At 37.2% G+C, this 19798-nt stretch overlaps 1 protein-coding gene across 1 annotated transcript in view; it reads left to right on the top strand.

Moving 5' to 3' along the window:
• The window catches only part of TSNARE1 (t-SNARE domain containing 1), a 469759-nt gene extending 450163 nt beyond the window's left edge, over positions 1–19596 (top strand). The window contains exon 13 of the mRNA XM_031591285.2: positions 18294–19596. The gene's annotated coding sequence lies outside the window, so the exon portion shown is untranslated. The remainder of the gene's footprint in view (positions 1–18293) is intronic.
• The last annotated feature ends 202 nt before the right edge of the window (positions 19597–19798 follow it).

Below are 19798 nucleotides of genomic sequence, written 5' to 3'. Positions count from 1 at the left end.
AAAAAATGCTTATGATTTCTGCCTGGAGAAGTTCTGTAGGTGGCTGCCTGCCTTCAAGTGCTACTTAAGCAACATTTTGTGTTCAGAGTGGAGGAGTAAAGCAGGTGATGAAATATTCATCTGAATAAGTTCCTGCCTTAAATTCCTATCTTTTTCAGAATTTTCTGGGGAAAAAAACAAAAACAAAAAAACTCCCATTGTTAACTACTTTCAGCATGGGAGTAGAAGTAACCAGTCAGGACAGCATACTGTTTTTTAATGAACTTTGCAGCTAGTTTGTGCCAGATGGGTTGAATGATACTGCAGACACAATAAACCTGTCTTTTTTTTTACAGAGCTGCAATGAGGAGCCAAATGCCTATGCTTTTAAAAGACATAAACTGAACCATATTTATTCTTTACTCTATTAAGTCTGATCAATGCAGCTACCAGAACAGAAACAAAAACAAAACAAAAAAAAAAGATTAGTTCTGCAACATAAAATTATCCACATTTATGATTCAGTAGTCAAAGGAGAATTTGAACAAGAGATCCCAATATAGTTTTGAGCTGTAATTAAAGTTTTATTATTATTATTTGCCATTTTCAAACACATTGCTTTTCAAACACAAACAAAATCCAGATATAGCCTGTTGTCACTGGGATTTAATATTAAAAACCGACAAGTTTTCATTTATGTTCATAAACGCTGTAGAATTCAAAGTAATTCTTGGCTACTCTATGCCAGGCTGTATACTGTGATAAAACTACACAAAGAAATAAAAGCAGCAGAATTGGGACACAAAGCTACACAGACTTAACGCTTCCCAATACTGTCTCGAATTTCTTGTATTATTATAGAAATTTTCATTGTTATCACTTAATCAGTCTTAATGACTTTATTTGTAACAAGGCACTTAATGACAGAGAAAATAAAATACTCTATTATCTCTTCCTTTCTAATGTTTTATGTAAAGAAGAATAGAACATCCCACAATTTACAGTTATTTTAAAAACACAAAAATACTGTGGGAGGCCCTGGAAGTGACAATGACCTCCTTCAGCAGGACTGTAGTTTTTTCCGACAGATAAGAGAAATTTCCATGCACTTGGAATCCTAGTGGATTGTGGCTTTTTAGGATCAATTTCAAAATCTTTAGGAAATTATGATTCCAGCTCTTCGTTCTTATTTTTCAGCTGGAAATTTTGGTTCCCAAATTGATTCGACATCACTGTCCTCAGCTCAGTATTTTCTCAGGGTTGGCTAGAATTATTAGCTTGAAATTGAGATGCATCTTTTCTGTCAAATCAGTTTTGCTGACCACAACTCTTGACAGAACAGAACAAGAGCTTGTTAGTCATCGTAGGTGTTCTGTATTGTAAAACACAGAAGTGAGACATGATTTTTTTCATTCCAGGGCCCATGTGATCCTTCTATATCTAATAATGCATTTGATAGCCCCATTATCCCTAAAACAAGAGTATCATATAGGAATTTTGTTCCTCAGGGATAAGCCAATAGCCAGACTTCCCACTAAGACTACTGAGTTTACATTTACATTCAGACACGGTTCATATAAATAGTAGAACATGGCATGTATTTAAAAAATACACAAGAGATGAAGACTTTGTGGTCTAGCACGAGCAGGGCAGAAAAGTGAATGAAAGTAGCAAAAAAACCCTGCCTTTCAACTTTTAATGAACTGTCAACTCCACAAAGCCATCTCTAGCATGTCACACCAGGGCCCATGACAGATGTTTCTCTTTCAAGCCGTCTCTTCTGAGGTGTCTTCCTTAACTATGATATGAAGGCAGTACAAAAGAAGGCTTTCAAATGCAAATATGAGGAGGGAAATGACATATGGCAGAAGGAGCTGGATGTGCCAGTGAAGGAATATTTAGCTTTTCTTTTGCATAACATTTCATGAATATGTCAAAGTGTGATGATCTGGTGACATAGGTAAGAGTAGCCCATGTAACTGTGAATTCTTCAAAGGATAATTTGCTTCATCAAGCTGGTTTTTTTTTTTTCTTTTACTTTTCTTTTTGATAAGAAAAGTTGTTTCACGGGTCTTGAAAATCACTCCCTTTGGTTTAGAACCAGGATCTACAAAGAAAACAGTTCTACTGTCAGCACATGTTAAAAATGAGAAGAGTCAGACAAAAGTATAGTAATACTCGGAATTTCTGTACTCCTCAATGTGAAGCTGGAAAGCTGAGAAGCCACCAACTTATGCAAACATATTATGCATTTCCAGAGCTGATTAACACATTCTGGCAGGGAGTAAATTTCACCTACCTCTAAACAGAAAGTATAAGAATTGTCAATCTTTGCGTTTCAAGGCATGAAGTGTTTGTTACCATCAGGAAAGAATTTCTGCTGTCTTTATCACAAATTTTATTTTTCCTCTCTTCAAGTCTCTTCCTCTAACATCTGCTTTATTTAAAAAATAAATAAATAAATAGTTAATTAAACAACTGGATCATACTAAATATTTATGTTTGCATGTGTGGTTCAAATTCTGTGAACAGTGAATCAGAATTGCTTGGGTTTCCAAAAGATCTATTCCAGTCTGATATATTTGCTTATATAAATAGATAGATAGATAGATATAGATTGATATAGATTGATATATATGCTTATATTAAAGATTTTATGTGGTTGTCTGCTCTGCACTTTGGAGATCAGACAATATTTCCAACATAGTCTTTTATTTTTGGGATTACTGTGTCCTTTTTTTCTACTGTGTTGAAGATGCCTTTAACCTAGAGTATGTAACTGTGTCACTGGGCTGTAAACATATTCCTCTGTCTTACCTATTATAACATTCCAAATAGACTCAGTTTATTCCATGATGCAAAATTTGGCTTCAACAGGATTTTTTTAGCATATTATCACCAGCCTTAAATTTCATTACACTTGAAAGTGTTTTATAGGTTTATTGTTTTTATTATTATCATTGTTTATTATTACTGTTTTTTATTCGGGTTTGTCTATGTTAAAATGTTCATTTTCAGTGAGAAAACAGTATGACAATCTCAGTATATTTTTATTAGTGGATTTCTTTCATTTTGCTGTCCAGACTTGTACTAGTATAACATGTCTGCAAAATGTGGCTCTGAGAGTACCTATGAGATCTGAGTATTCGTTATAGTAACAGTAGAACTGATGCAATATTGATATTTCTAATAATTTTGTTTGGCTCCAATCAACTTTGGAAACAAAAGACCAAAAACTACCGTTGTAATAAATAAAATCCTTAGGTAAGCAGAAACGATCAAACAAGATCAAATGAGGTACAAGTCTTAAGAAGATTACTGTGGTTGAAAGTAAAAGAAATTTCTGTTTCTGTTTTCCCCAAGCATTTTTTGTATGCAAGGCCAAATACTTTCTATCAGCAGTTTGAAATGTGCACAATATAATATTTAATTTTATCATTCTTATCTTTGCTTAAGGTTTACTCACAAAATGAATTTACAGTTATACTCATGAAAACTTTTGCCTTTGAACAAATTGTTGATTTGAAATATCTGTAAGACGTGAATTTAAAGCAAGTGCTGTATCAACATTTAAATTTAATTGGCCAAATTAATTGTTGTTGCAATTCAGTCAGGGCTTAGATTCTGTACTGACTACTGCATTGTATTTCACTTGGGTTGATGGACAAGTGGATGGATGGATGGATGGATGGATGGATGGATGGATGGATGGATGGATGGGACACAGCACTTAAAATTTCTCTGTACTGGCTTTTAAACATTACTATAAAACAGTACAAGCAATTTCAAGCACAACAGAAAGCAAGTATCAGAGTCCCTAGGCCTGATTCTAATTAACTTTAATGCCATTTTACACCAGCCTTGCAGTGCATTGGCACTATAAACTGAGTTATGTTAAGCAGGAAGGAAGGAAGGAAGGAAGGAAGGAAGGAAGGAAGGAAGGAAGGAAGGAAGGAAGAAAGGAAAGAAAGCAAGAAAGAAAGAAAGAAAGAAAGAAAGAAAGAATATGCATTAGTGAGGCATTGCTGGTACTGGCTCTGTCAGCCCCATACTAGACTTGGGGATTTCCTACTCCTATGTATGGTTGTCCCACGACAATTTCTTCTCTACTAAAACTATTAAGAGAGAAGATGACAAAGATGGTGAAGTGTCTGGAGGGCAAGATGTATGAGGAGTGGCCGAGGTCCTTTGGTTTGTTTGGCCCAGAGCAGTGCAGGCTGAGGGTAGGCCTCATGGCAGCCTAACAGCTCCTCACAAAGAGAGGAGAGGCAGCGCTGAGTTCCGCTCTCTGGTGAGAGCAAGAGGGCCCAAGGGAACAGCATGGAGCTGTGTCAGGGGAGAGAGTCATGTTGGATGTCCAGAAAATGTTCTTTCCCAGAGAGTGGTGGGCATGGAACAGGCTCCTCATGGCAATGGGCACAGCTCTGAGTTCAAGGAGCATTTGGACAGTGCTCTCAGACATAGGGTTTGGATTTTGGGTGGTCTTTTGTGGAGCCAGGAGTTGAACTTAATGATCCTTGTGAGTCATTTCCAACACAGGATATTCTGTGGTTCCATGGTTGAATTATTGAGTACAACCTAATCAAAACAAAACTGACCCAGGAGGCTATTCAGGAATATAGCTCTCTGCTGTTGCATTCCATACAAGTGCATGGAAATTAAATTTCATATGTAGGATTGAAAGAAGAGAGTTTCTAAAATCATTGTGCAAATGCACAGTGTAATAGCTGCCTTTATATCATTTAGAAAATTCTGAAAACAGTGAACATGATATTGTACTTCAATATTTCCTTTTATCTGGAGAATACAATGATTTTTGCCAGTTATTATCAAAATCTAATCCTAGAAAAGGTAACTGAATAGAAAACAAACTTTTGCCTTTCTAAAGATGCTAACCTGAGACCAGCTCCATTAGCAATTATTTGGTGGTTCACAGGAATCTTGCTTTCTTTTTAGCTGAAGAGGTGCTGAAATTTCTCTTACCTGATACCACTCCGGACAGCTTGCCTAGATTCTCTCTATAACCACTGGAGGGAGACAGACACTTTAGGGTACTGTATTTCTTTTCCCAAAATAGGCCCCTGAAATGAGTCAGTAGAATCATGCTCTGAAGTCATGCCTATTTCTCTTCACTGACTACAAAGAGGGCTGAACCAGATCACCTGCTGGGATCAGGCTTGTAATACAGCTTGGTGCATTTAAGTCCATGGTGAGCTGGCGGAAGGCTGAATATTGTAGTCTCCTTACATATATATGGCACCTCTTTCGGAAAGTGATAATGCAAGTATGAAGGAAAGATGCTTATGTCTGAGATTAGTCACTATAGTATGTAAATAAAACAAAAATAATAAAACATGACAAATAAAAGAACTGAAAGAAAAGTCATAAAGTTTAACTTTAATGTAAGAATTGAAAATGATCTAAGGATATAATTTGATAGCGTGTCTAGCGTGACCTATAGGGCTCATTAGAAGATTTGCAAAGTGACAGTCATGAGAAGATCTGATTTGCCCTGGTGGGCATCAAAAGCTGACAGTTTGTGGAAAAAAATGCAAAAGAAATAGAGATATTTTAAAACTTTTCTGTTTATTATTTTCAGGAGTTGAAATTGAATAGGTACCAGAATTAAAGTTATACTTTGTTGGAAGCATACAGCTTTGCCTTATAAAACACGGAGCTATTGTGGAGAATAATAAATAATAATGAAAAAATCTCTGTTAATTATAATTTGCTTCATGAAGAATTCAGATGAAACATTAAAATTACAAGAAAGTTTCTTCATAAAGGAATTAATGCTCTGATAATACATTCATAAGACATTCTTTTTTATGGTAAAATAATGAACATCAGAATTAAGAACAAATAGTAAAAATCGCTGATTAGATAAATATTAAACACATCTTGTGGATTCATAGATTTTATAGGAAAATACTATTTTATCACGAGCACATACATCATACCTTATATATCGTGTAATGCAAGGATATACAGTCTACATGCAACTGTGGGTAATACAGTCCAGAGTCAGTACAGTAATGTTTGAGAGCAAATTATCAGAATTGCCATCTTGGATGGTGAAGACACAGTGCTGAAGATTTTAACTCTTCTTTGTTCATTGCGTAATTCAGTGGGTCTGCTTGCTGTGTTTTCACATTCCCCTTGAATGTAGTCTCTACCAATCACCAAAGAATAAAAGGTTGCCAGCAGGTTGCTGTGTATTTTTGAAAGAAATTAAAATTATACTTACCATAGAAAATGGAAAACAAATACATACAGTGAAAGGAATGCTATTTGTTAGATGTACTGTAACACAGGATGGTAAGGAGTGATGTGTCATGCATCATTCTGGCTCAAGCACCAGAGCTATGAATACCTTACAACTCTGGTGTTCATTCCATTGAAGGAAATGGCAGATATTGGAACAAAATTTGAAAACCATTACACTGTATGTCATAGAACCATAGGATCATTAGGGTTGGAAAAGACCTCTAGATCATCTAGTCCAACTATCAACTCATCACCATCATGTTATTAAACCATGTCCCTCAATGCCACATTTCTATGTTTATTGAATACCTCCAGGGACAATGATTTCACCACTTCCTTGGGAAGTCTGTTGCAATCTATTGCCTCTCTTTCTGAGAATTTTTTCCTAATATCCAACCTGAAACTCCCCAGCACAATTTAAGGCCATTACCTTTTGTCCTGGGAGAAGAGGTTGACCTTGCCAAAACCTTCTGTCAGGTAGTTGTAGAAAGTGATAAGGTCCTCCCTAAGCCTTCTCTTCTCCAGACTAAACAATCCCAGCTCCCTCAGCTGCTCTTTGTAAGACTTATGCTCCAGGTCCTTAGTTTTGTTGCCCTTCTTTGGACACACTCCAGAGTTGTAGTGAGGGGTATCAACCATAATATAAATTGAACCATATTGCTTTAAAGCTATATTCCTTATGGCTACTAGTCTTATTTTGGGAATACAATGTCTGCTATTAAAAATGCATTCTTTCTATATCGGAACCTGTCTGAAAGTTAGATGTCCCTATGGCTTATTTTGAAATAAAGCTCTCTTTTCTGACTCCACGTGAAATCAATATTTACCAGGTTTCCTTTTCAACATGCTTCAGCACTGATTTTCTCCTCTGAGATCTTCTATCCACTTGTTGATACAGCCTTAAACTTACTGAGTTTGAAATATACAATATGAGCATGGCCCTGGAGGGGAAGGTGCAGCAGAAGAAACACTTTAAAAACTTTAATCCTACTTCTAAACTCATGCAACTATTATTTAGGCTGGAAGACACTGAAATCAGTAGTGTTATTTCTTCTGGAAAGCCCAATAAGGACAACCCCTCACATAACAACTCTCCTGTGAAGAGGTTTGTTATCAGTCAGTCTGAGTCCAAGGGTCTGGAAAACAACAGAAGTTCATTCCGGGGAAGAAACAAAACCTCCAGCTGTTCTGAGCAGGAAAGGGAAGAGTTCAGTAAGAATTCATCCTTTGAACATTGTCTTTCTTTCTTGTTTCTCTTTCCTTGTATTATTTTCTTTCATTCTTACCCCCTTTCACTGTTCCAGTATCTAGTATGCACCCACCTATGAAAAAGTAAAAAGGGCTCCTTCTGCAAAGTACCATATGGCTGAGGAATAGCCTTAGGTGGTGAGCATCACAGTGCATCTCTGAGAAAACAGAGATTTCTGCATTGGAGGTTTAATTAGGTAAGTGCTGTATATGTGGAATCAGTTTCTTCTTAAATACTATTTCCCAGGGGAAAAAAAAAAAAGAGATGAAGCTTGTCTAAAATACAGACTGACTTGTATCATTGAGTATCCCCATCATTCTCATAATGATTGATGTCTCCTTCATCTTCACTGTTGGGACTAGCAGGGAAGGTGGTCTCCTGAGTTTTCACCATCCCTCTCACCTCAGTCTGCCCAGCATTCCTACTTCATCACTGCTGCTACAGACGTGCCTGTAGTCTGGGTTACACAGCACCATCTGTTACAGAGGAGGAAGAAGTTGTTTATTTCAAGATGCAGCTGCAATATAGCACTAGTTGGGGGGGGAGGCGGAAGATACAGAGGAGTTGTAGGCTTTTAGATGTCACTTAAAATAACAGACTTGAGTGTCATGCTGCAGAAATCTACCTCCAAACAAGTAAATATGCAGTACAGGGAAGGCAGGAAAAAAAAAAAAAAAGCAGTGAGACTTAGGAGCATAGCCAGGCTGGGGCTTGTTTTTTCATTAGTCCATTTTGTAGACTAGCTTCATGCAGATAAAGTAACTAACTGCGTACGCTTGATAATCAATTGAAATGAAAAATTAAATGTGTTTAGTCGCATCACTGATGAAGCTAGAAATTTAGTATCAATTTAAGCAATGACCACGTTGCAAAATGCTCTAGCATCGTTGCTATTTATTAGACTTCCCCTAATTAGTGTTCTACTAGTCTAAGATTTATGGAGAGTGAAGGGCTGTGTGTGCTGAGGGCTTAATTTCACAGTGGCTGAAGAAAACGTGTTTCCATGGATTATATCCCAAAACTTAGGAATCTTCAAAAGAAAGTGAGGCTTAACTTTATCTTCGGGTGACTTCATATCACTACACAATAAATGGGAGGATGAAGTAACGCTGGGTGACTGTGACATATAAGAACCCTGGAGAGATAACTGCAATAGGCAGCCAGCCATAGCACCGGTGACACTCACGTATGTCTTGTCATACAATCACGAGTCACATCAGTCTCAACCTTTGGCCACAAAAGACTTCTAAATAGAGACTTGGCAAAGTCTAATTTGAGATTAGTCTGATGCTTCCAACTACTGTCAACTGCAGGTCAAGAGAAGAGCAGAGAACAGACTATAAATATTATGGATTTGTTATTTCTGTACTTGTTTTGTTTTTCTTTTTTCTTTCAATGCCACTGTCATTCTAGTCATGAGGATGAATTTTGATGTCGGAGAGAGGAGCTCTTCCTGCTTGGTGTGTGTGAGGGTTTGTAGGCTCCCTGAATGTTCCAGCCAGTAACCAGGCTGAGAGCAGTGCCAGTATTCATTGCTAATAAATGTTATCTAAGAAAATTTCAGTTGTGTCAGTTGGAGGAGGCTGCACATTAACAACCACAATTATTCTGCATTTCAAGTAACTCTGAAAACGTAGGTAAGCTAAGAGCCTCTTTCCATTTCATGGATTCTTAGTAATTCCCTACAGTTTAGTCTCTTGTGGTTTTTCTGGACTATTTGTTTACTTCTATATCGAGCATGTCAAAGACCTCTTCAGTTGTGATATCCAAGGTCTAAATGTGTAACACTTTTTTTATTCCTTTACCTTTTATTTCTCAGGCTTTCATCTGTAGAAAGGCTTATTTCATAGCTTCTCTCTGTATTTATAGCACTCAGTGTCTTCACAAAAAGCAAACAAAAAAAAAAATCACTTACATGAACCAAAACAAAACCACCAAACCCACAAAGAAAGCTGACATACAAAACAGAACTTGTTTCCAGGACACGTTTTTATGAAGTAGGCTTTTTTTCTGTATCCACTGGTATACCACTGGATGCAGCACAAGTGTAACTGGTTGCTTATAAATTAACAAGACAAATAGTTAAAACCTTGTAGAAAAAGAGAGGTAATAGAAAGGTATTTATTTTAGAAGGAAAACATAAAACAAGCAGGATTAAGATTAAATTCACTTAACTTTAAATATGTTAACCTGAATCAGTTATCTCAGGCTGCCTTTCTGGCTATTGTATTCTGTCGAACAGATCAAGTTAAAGGTGGGATGGAGACAGAATATTTCACCAGCACAAAGAGAAACGTGGTCGGAGAGGTCAAGGTGAATATCATCTCTATTTTTCTTGCTCTCATTTATGAATAGGCAACTGACAGCCAAATTCAGGCACAATGATAAGATATCTAAACGATATAGCAGTATTATATATAAGTATCAAAATGAGTCATAGAGTCAGTATGAACTCACATATCTATGTTTGCCTGCCATAAGCCTTTTCCCTGATTCAGGGACAAATAGATTTCTTATCCCCAGTGTCTCCGAATACATCTTCTTTCTGATGGATATTTTTGCATTAATTTGTACTTGGTGCATAAGTGAAGCAACCATGTGAAGTGCACTTCCATTCAGTGATTCAGCCCTGGCACCATATGTATGAGTAATGCCAACATGTGTGTGTTAAAACAGCATCAACTGAGTTAGTAATAGCTTGTGTTCAGATGATGGCAAAATAGCAATATATTAACATCTATAGAGTTAATTAATTCTGTTTTAAATTAGTCTTATGTACAGCAATTTATTTCCAGCTCTGATCTTAATGAAAACATAAATTGTTGCTTTAATTTCAGTACGAAGAATTTTGTCCATTCTGTCTCTCATCATTGCTAGAATCATTGTTAATCTCTTTTGTTGCTGTTGTTGTTGAAACATAAAAAATAAAACAGGCAAATCCAAAGTAGGTATTTATTGCACTGAAATATCCGTCAATATAAGGCACCAGCACTGTTACACAATGTATGTAGTCCTATTATGTTTTTTCTGAGTGAGAGGTCAGCTTTTCAACTCTCACTTTCTCTATCTCTGCCAAAACCAAGTTTCGCATCCAAAAATTCCCTTTAAGAAAAACACAGTGTACAGTTCCAGCTCCCTTAGCTGAAATTGCTGGAGTTTAATGCTAACCACACTGTGCATCTTCTGTGGGCTTTTTAAGGATTATCAGCTCTACCTCCACTAACACGTGAATGAGAAGTCAAGGGTTTCTGTCACCTTTTACAGCTCTGATTTGCTTGTTTTATATTTAAAAGCTGCTGCAAGGTGAAAGTCTGGTATTTCCCCATGGCTCTTGGCAGATTTTCAGGGATAGTGAAATAATAATGATACAATGAATAGGTACTGAGTGATTTGCACACTAAGCAGTCTTGGCTACATACTCAAGTGTTTAAGCATCTATCTCCTTGAAATTGTCTTTTCCCGCAACCAGACATTTTAATCTGAGTCAGCATTTTTCTGTCTGGTAGTTAATCCAAGCTGAAAGTCAAATGCCTGTAATTCTCTATGTTCCCAGAGGAACATAAGGTTTGCCAATTGGTGCAAGCTCATCAGGTCTCCTGATGTAGTCTCTATTAGTCTCCAGCACACGACGTCTTATCTGGCCAGTGTTTTATGTCTCTCATTTCTGTGTTAGCCCGAGTGCTTCCAAGAATAATGCAGCTTATTCATAAAGTTCATTATCATTCTCTTTTCCTCCATACTGCAGGAGCTGCCAAATGTGTTTGGGATTTCTGTCTTTCTAGGGAAAGATTAGCAGTGACTGCTCAGACCAAAAGTTGTGTGGCTGGTTTCAGGGCAGGTGAGACTCTAGCACTCTGAAGGTGGTGTAAGAAAGAGAAAATTCCAGTGTAACCAGTGATGCCTCTGTGTTTTCATATAACCTCTACAAATTGCCTCCATGATTGTAGAGTTCTGATTTAAAAGATGCGGTGGGAGTGCTGTCCCTGCTTATCTTTAATAGCAGGTTTTGTCTTTCACTTACTTGCCAAAGAATGTACAAAATATTCACCTTTTTGTTCCAAGTGGCAACAGGAGGAGCCATCCTGTCCTGAAATGCCAGAAAATCTAACATATCCGTACTGTGTTCTCCTTTTCTTAATCCCTATAAGTAACAGAATATCTCACTGTTAGCCTAAAGCACCTCTACACTCAGGGCTGCCAAAGCTGCTAAACAGCCCCAAATTGCCTTTCAAAAATAAAGAGATTAATTAAAGAAAAGGGCTGCATCTTGTAGTTCAGCATAGCTAGCATAGCTTAAAGTGCAAAGAATGCTCATGGATGGAGAAAAATACTATGCTATTTTCTTTGGTCATTCAGTGCCATCTGTTTAACATCACTTGGATTTAGATTATTCTTCTCTGGCAACATTCAAGGCAACAAAATGAAGTGATAACCCTTCTGCCAGTGCTTATCTCACTTTGAGCTTCACTCGTCTGCATTTCTGTCTTAGAATCATAGAACACCCCCAGTCCAAAGGGGTCCATAAGTATCATAGAATCATGGAGTGGTTTGGGTTGTAAGGGAACTTTAAGATCTTCTAGTTCCAGCCCCCTGCTATAGGCAGAGATACTTCCCTCTAGACTTGGTTGCTCAAAGCCCCATCCAGCTGGGCCTTGAATGCTTTCAGAGTTGGGGCATCCACAGCGTCTCTGGGCGGGCTGTCCCAGTGACTCACCACCCTCACATTAAAGATTTTCTTCCAGTGTCTAGACTAAATCCACCCTCTTCCAGTTTAAAACAATTTCCCTTTGTCCTCAAGGATTATTGAGTCCAGCTCCTGGCTCCTCACAAGACTACAGCCCTGGGTAGAGTGTCATAGAAGAATATGGTTCCAGATAAGGTTGTTCAATTTCTTATTGGATGGTCATGAAGGGCACCCAAACTGAGAAGAATTTTCTTTTAGAAGTAGGATGACAGTGATTCTACAGAAATGATAACATAGACTGAAAACAAGCAAGCATGTTTTAGAGGAAGGAAGCGTCTTTGAGTTGTGACCTTGAGAAGAAACAAGATCTTACTTTCAACTCTTTTCTGATTCATTTTCTTCCCTGACTTGCTTTTAGATAGTCTTGAAGGAGTTCTTTCCTTAACCTCGTTTTGATTGGAGAGAAAGATTGCTATTTCTGGATGTCAGCTTCATATACGTCTTCATATTTCATACCTTTTATTTGTAATCTACAGAATCATAGAGTCGTTTGGTTTGGAAGGAACCCTTAAAGGTCATCTAGTCCAGCTCCCCTGCACTGAACAGGGATGTCTATAGCTAGGATAATTAGAGACTATTAGTCTGAAAAAACCTGTTTTGGTAGACACTTGAAATAACCTGTATATAACATGGTGAAAAATTTGCAGTGAGGCCAGTGTTAATAGTCAGTGGTCCAGAGCAGAAGGTATAGAAAAATTGTTGAAAGCAGTGAACCTCTATGAAGCAAAATAATGGCCAGAGAAAAGCAAGTAAAATGTCGGTGAGTCTTTGGTGAATAACATTAGCTCATACATTTGTGCTTCATTTAGATCCTGCGGGCTCTTGTTAGTATTTACTCGAAGTACCTGTCAGAATCCAATTTTTATACCTCACACAGCTTCAAAAGAATTCATTCAGGGTTTGTGTCAACTCTACAACTCAAATAATAAGAATTTAGTGGAGGTTGAAAAGCAATTGCATTTTGAAGTAAATATTGTCATGTTATAGAACTCTGTAATGACTTTTCAATCATACAAGGAAGGGAAGAAATGTGGTCAGTTTATTCCGAAATAGAAGATTTTCCCCCTGTTTTGATCTGATAACATAATGCTCCTGAGATTTGCTATGTACTTGCTTTTGTTGAAGTAGAGCTTGTGATGTCATTATCTGATATTGCATTTATTCAACACCAGATAATTCAAAAATTCTTGAAGTTTAAGAATTACTTGCACATTCTTGCTACATCCTCTTGCTACACACTACAAATAACAGTACTTATTATTAAGTTATTGGGGAAAATTATTCCTTCTCCTTCCCCTCCTTCCTGTATCATCAATTGTGTGTCATGACACAAACCTAAAGATTTAGCTAGCACCATTGTGCAGCTTCAACTTCTGTGTGCAGATTCTGACACTGCTACAGAATTCTTAATAGGTCTGCATGGCCTTATTCGATTCCACATTTCAGTTCAGTGAAGTTGAATCAAAGTTGGTTGCTGGGGCACAATGATGCAGTTAAGAGAATGCATGGAAGAAATATATGGCTAAATGAATATGAAGCAATATCCCATGAAGTATGTCATTACTTTCTACCTAGCTTTTTTCTGGAAAAAAAAAAAAAAGCTCAACTGTTATTAGATCTGTCCTATTTTAAGAAGCTGTTGTTAAATTACAGTATAAGGAGAAATGACCAGTGTAAGTGAATAGAACAGCAGCTTTTCTGCTGTGAGCATTGTGCACTAGAGAAATATTTCTATAACGAAAAGTGGGTATCATTTCCTTAGAAAATTAGTGGGAAGGACTGTTTAAAAAGTGATAACTTTAACTGATGGAAAAAGATTACTGAAGGCAAAATCTCATCATTTCACAGTACCTTTGCACAAAGGCCCAGGTAGAAGCATAAGCCTGGGAGATTCACAATGTCAGTAGTGCTGTTCCAGGACTCATTTGGCGTCTGATCAGTTTTAGATTGGAAGATGCAAGACACACTGTGGTTTTTCTCAGAACTCATTTTGTAACTTGTCTTTTTTTCATATTTTTTTTTCTATCCTACACCTAAAAAGGTGTAATTGATCATTAATGTGTATAGTAATATAATGGCGTCGGGTGCAGATAGAAACCTTCAGAGGAAGGTGATGAGAAAGGGAAGATGTAAGTCCTGAAGCACAATCAAGGAGGAGGAGACTTATTTTTATGGCATGAGCTGCACGCAATTGCAGAGGAAGATTATCTGAAAGGGCTAAATGTGATATGTATGTCCAAAGCTGTTGGTCTGAACGCATAAGCAAAGCATATCAACTATATCTGGTCAATCTGAGAATTAATATGCTCTTAGAATTAACATGCTCTGTATACACGTCTCTATTCTCTGATATTACTAGAGACTAGAGGCAGAAAAAATGTAAACATAGTTTTCTGCTCTTCTTTTAGCATTCTCTTGAAAGTTTTCAGAAACAGAAAACTTAGATCCTCATGTCCAAATTGATATCACCACTTTCAGCCTTCCGGATGAGTTTGGTTCTTGATCACAAATGAGATGTTGTCAGTGGTCTACTGCTATTAACAGCGGAGAGCAATTTATCTGAATGAATGCTCTCAAACAAGGAAGTCCATTGAAGTTAATGTATATGGAAAAGAATTAATGCCTGTATAAATTTGAAAAAGTTAGGAGTTATACCATCAGAATTTATTTATGCAGTGTGATATGTATCATCACATTTTATTAGAGCAAAGACAGAGATTTCACTTGTTTCAAAACAACAGAAGATAGGATCAAGTTGTTTTTTCATTGTGGAAGATTTGTCTTCCCATGAGACTAGCTGTTTAATTCACAGGCAGAATGAGCTAGACTAAGTAAATAAGCAAAGGCTACGCAGCAATCTGCAAAGGAGTAAAAGATGTTTCTCTGAAGCCAAAGAGGGCTGTAGGATGGATCCATAGCTCAGGTCCCTACTGCAGCTTAAAGTCTCTTGGTGATGGAAGCAGCTCACCTGCCTGATAACTGTGGTTCCCAGTAAAATGGTTGGTAAGCATGGCAGAATAATTTTATCAGTTTGATGGCAGCGGAATCTTTTCTCATTTATCTTTAATTTTCTGCCTTCTTCCTTTATGCATGAGAAGAACCAGGTTAGATGTCCTTTCATTGGCTATAATCATCATAGCAATGATTCACTGATGTGGACAGGCAAAGCCTGAAGTCACTTAAGATTCTACTTGCAAAGTTTCCAAAGATCTGCCCTGCTGTTATTTTTAATATATATTCTTTTTTTTTTTTTTTGCTAGAGTTTGTAATTTAGTTCAGCTGCACAGACTAACACAAGACTGCATAGTCCATGACTAGAACTCCTAGACTCAGCGTTACTTATTATTGCTGTAGCAACTTGTAAAGAAAACACTTCATTCAAAATATAAGCATGTGACAGAACTCGGAATCTTTTTCAATAAGTGAAAATAACTCATTTTTATCTTTGCTGAACCAGAAACATACATTAAGTTTGTTGGTTCACGGCCCAGCATATCTTGTAGCTAGTTTGTGTCTGGAGATCCTCTTGTTACACTCAAGAGCCAAGTCTGTAGTTTATCCATTTCTAATTTAAATGTTTTTAGTGATGTTGAATATTTTCCCTGACTGCAAATCAAGATTCATAATTCCCAGTAGCTTCAGAGCCTGCCAAGAGTAATGGCTTGTGCTGGTAGTTGAGTTTGCTTTCATATCAAACATATGGTGCTCTTTATCTGAGTCTTCAGAGACAAAGCTTGTCCAAAGTCTGCAGGATTTGATTAGGCTGCATTCTTCCTCTCCCATATACAAGAATGTTTATGCACTCACATAAACTCACACTCCTCTATCCCTCCCGTACATATATGTTTATATGCACACACATATATTCCTCATAAGGAGGGATGCCTTTGTGAATGACTGACTTGAATCAGCCATTTACTTATTGGTTGCATGTACATCACACAGTTGTTGACTGCTTGGCTTGTATGACTGAGGACAGCACTAAGAAATCTGACTAGTTGAATGTTTCTGTAATGGCAACAAGTGTCTAAGGGAGTTCAAGAGTCTTCCCTCTACTCAATAGCCTTTACCTCTACTCAGCACTGGCAAGAAATATCTGAAATGTGGTATCCAGTGCTGTGCTCCCAAGACAAAAGAGATGTGGACATTCCTCTCCTCTCCTCTCCTCTCCTCTCCTCTCCTCTCCTCTCCTCTCCTCTCCTCTCCTCTCCTCTCCTCTCCTCTCCTCTCCTCTCCTCTCCTCTCCTCTCCTCTCCTCTCCTCTCCTCTCCTCTCCTCTCCTCTCCTCTCCTCTCCTCTCCTCTCCTCTCCTTTCTGTCTTTTCTCCTTTCCTCTCCATCTTTTCTCCTTTCCTCTCCATCTTTTCTCCCTTCCCCTTCCCTACCCATTTCCCCTTCCCTACCCGTTTCCCCTTCCCATTTCCCTTCCCTTCACGTTTCCCTTCCCTTCCCTTCCCTTCCCTTCCCTTCCCTTCCCTTCCCTTCCCTTCCCTTCCCTTCCCTCTTCTCTAATTCTTTACTCTTTTTACTAATCCCTTTTCTCTTTCTCTATTTCTTTTTATTTTCTTTCCATTTTACCTTCAGCCTTTCCTCTTCAGAGAAATATTTTTAAATGTTAAGAGTGAACAGGAAAGTCAGAGTGGTTCCAGAGTGGATGGAAAGTCTACATGATTACCATTCACTGTCCCTTTTTCAGAGCCTTTTAGCATGTCAAACTCTAGCAAATATGTTTTGGATATTAGAAGAATTTCTATTAGTGAACGTATATAGCAATATTTATGTGTCCCCAGAGTATGTTTCTGCATCATCCTGAGTATCCCTCTGTAGATAATGCATGTCAATAGCAGCCAGTGAAATCTAAATCGTTCTGAAGTTGATGTTTTTATTCAAGTGACCCTCACCCTGAAAATCTACTGCCTGTATTGATTAGATCTGTAATTAGTATAATAGGAGCCCAGAGCCTGGGCATTATTCTCAGGGGGAGACTTTCACACCTTAAATTAGACGAGATGAACTGAGATGAATGTCATCTTCAGAATACCTTTTGTTATTAAAGAGTGTTTCTGTTAGTTCTTTGTGGTGTTTATATGAATTGCAATCTTCTATGCTTCATATTACATGTAGCACAGCACACAAAAGATGTTTCATTTCAAAATATTATCTAAATAATACTTCACTATGAACGATTTCAATAATTGGCATAAATAATATGCACATGTTGGATGGAGGGGTCTGGTCTCTCCTTTTTTGACATTGTCTTGATTTACAATAAAGCATAATTTAAACAGGATGCTTCTAAGGCTTTCAGTATCAACAGGAAAGTTGCTCTCAGTTATGGGTTTAATAATATTAACAGACAATTTTTCCATCTCTTCCCTTTTCTTTGATACCAAGTAGCCTGATTTTCTCGCATAGCATATATATGTGAGCAAAGAAGTGCAAGCAGAATAAATGCAACCACTACAAAGGTTTGTTTCTACTTTTAACGGTGATGTTTATTACAGACAGCCAGAGCTGGTTTATAGGGCAGTGAATGCAAAAATACAATTTGTCTAACCTCAGAAGTCTACTTACTCAAGGGTCTATAATACTCTTTGAGGTCATCCCAGGAGGCTTCTGTTAAAGCAATTACAGAAAAACATGCACTTAAAAAATAGTAATATCAAAAAACCTCTTCATTTACATTAGCTGCTTATATTAGTTGATGTAAACTTTTTATTCTGTAGACATCTACACATGATATGGTAGTTCATCCTATCAAATGAAAGTGTCTACTGGCTTCTTTGTGAAGAGAAATGGAAAACAGACAAATATTTCTGAGATGTATTCTCTTCAGCAAAGTGCATCAATGGCACACTCCAAATGTATTTTCAAAACCAAATTCACTGTCCTCAAGGTATGGGAAAGACTGGCTTTTCTGAGGCTGTGTCTACTTCACTCTCAACTGTGCATTTTGGGATCACCTTGAGCAGTCACCCTTCCATTAGAAACAACTTTACATGTGCAAATCTCTGGGAATCCCGTGAATACTTATCAGTTATTCTTGCTTTTGCAGAGTCTGTGATCACCCCGTGAAGTGGAATGGATTCTCAAGGCATTTCACATTCATGCCCTATGTCAGTGTCTGCTTTGCTGATCACGGTGTGTTGAAACTGCTCTAAGCAACAAACACTAATTGTATGGAAGAAAAGCTAAGTTTTATGCAATGTATAATTGTGAATAAGTTTTCCTGCTTTTTTTTTTTTTTTTTTTTACCCTTAGTTGAAGACATGTTTTACCCAGCATTTTGGATTTTAATTGTGCCACCTTTGTATCTGGGGGATGTTATTTTTTTACCTCCAGATCTGGTGTTCTGTGCGTTGTAACATACGTAGCTGAGAATTTATTTTTATTGTTTGTGTTTTTAACATGCTCCTGACTTCTAACTCTGCTCATTAGAAACTATGACAGTTAATGTGTTTTGTTTGACTCTTCTGTGATTATTTTTGTATATTTTAAATAGAATCCAGCTCAGATTCTCATTTCTGTACAGTGCTGCTTTATAATTTGCTCTGGCAAATATGAGCTAAATTATTTCAAAATTACATGAGTAACTTAGAAACAATCAGCAAGATGCTTATTGGATTCTATGACTCTGTACTTATTTGATACCACTGTAAGCATAGAACACATTTATTTATTTATAAGAAACACTAGTGAAAGAGCAAGACAAACATTAAGACATACTGTGATCGCTTCTTTGAAAATGATCTGCAATGTGTTAAAAAAGTCAAGCAATGCATCTCTGAAAAAAAATAAAATTCTGTATTTGATTTGATCTCATAGGTTTCAACACATCCACCATTTGGGATTTTGTTCCATTTTCATGCACAATATATTCTGCTGAAAACATGATTGAAAATGCCATTTAAATTCATCTTTAAATGTGTCATGTACTATAAATGCAGTTCTCCTCCAGTAAATAAAGCGTTTCAAAAGTGGTTTTAATTAAAATGTCATAGGAAGTAGTGAAGAGAATTTCACAAAATGATATGTTTTTATTCCTCATGAAAAGTCACATCTTTTACCAAAACAGTGTCTCACCATACAATACAATACAATACAATACAGTACAATAAAATAAGCGAGCTCTCAATGAAATGTGCGTTTGGTTACTATGAAGGTTTAGAAAAAAATAGCAAATATTAAGCTAGATTCTTACCTTCACTGATTTAAATTACATGCTTCCTTGCCAAAAAGCTAACACAGTAAAGGTTGAGCACTGAAAATGCTCAGCAAAATCTTGCAGGTACTTAAGCTCATTCAGGGTCAGAAGTGCAAAGCTTAATTAGGTTTGGGAGGAAACAGAAGTCAGAGTTTTGGGGTTGTTGTCGTTGCTAGGTTTTGTTTGCTTGTTTGTACTCTTTTCATCTATCCGGCAAAGTCAACATAACTGGATCATTATCATATAATTGTTCCAGTTGGAAGGGACCCTTAAAGGTCATCTAGTCCAAACACTTGTTATTAAGAAAAGCATAGTAATAGGATGGTAGCTTTTTTTTTTATTATTTTCTCCAAGCA

Source organism: Phasianus colchicus, chromosome 3 (assembly GCF_987193195.1).
Source record: "Phasianus colchicus chromosome 3, bPhaCol1.hap1.1, whole genome shotgun sequence".
NCBI lineage: Eukaryota > Metazoa > Chordata > Aves > Galliformes > Phasianidae > Phasianus > Phasianus colchicus.
This window is presented reverse-complemented; position numbering and strand designations above follow the sequence as displayed.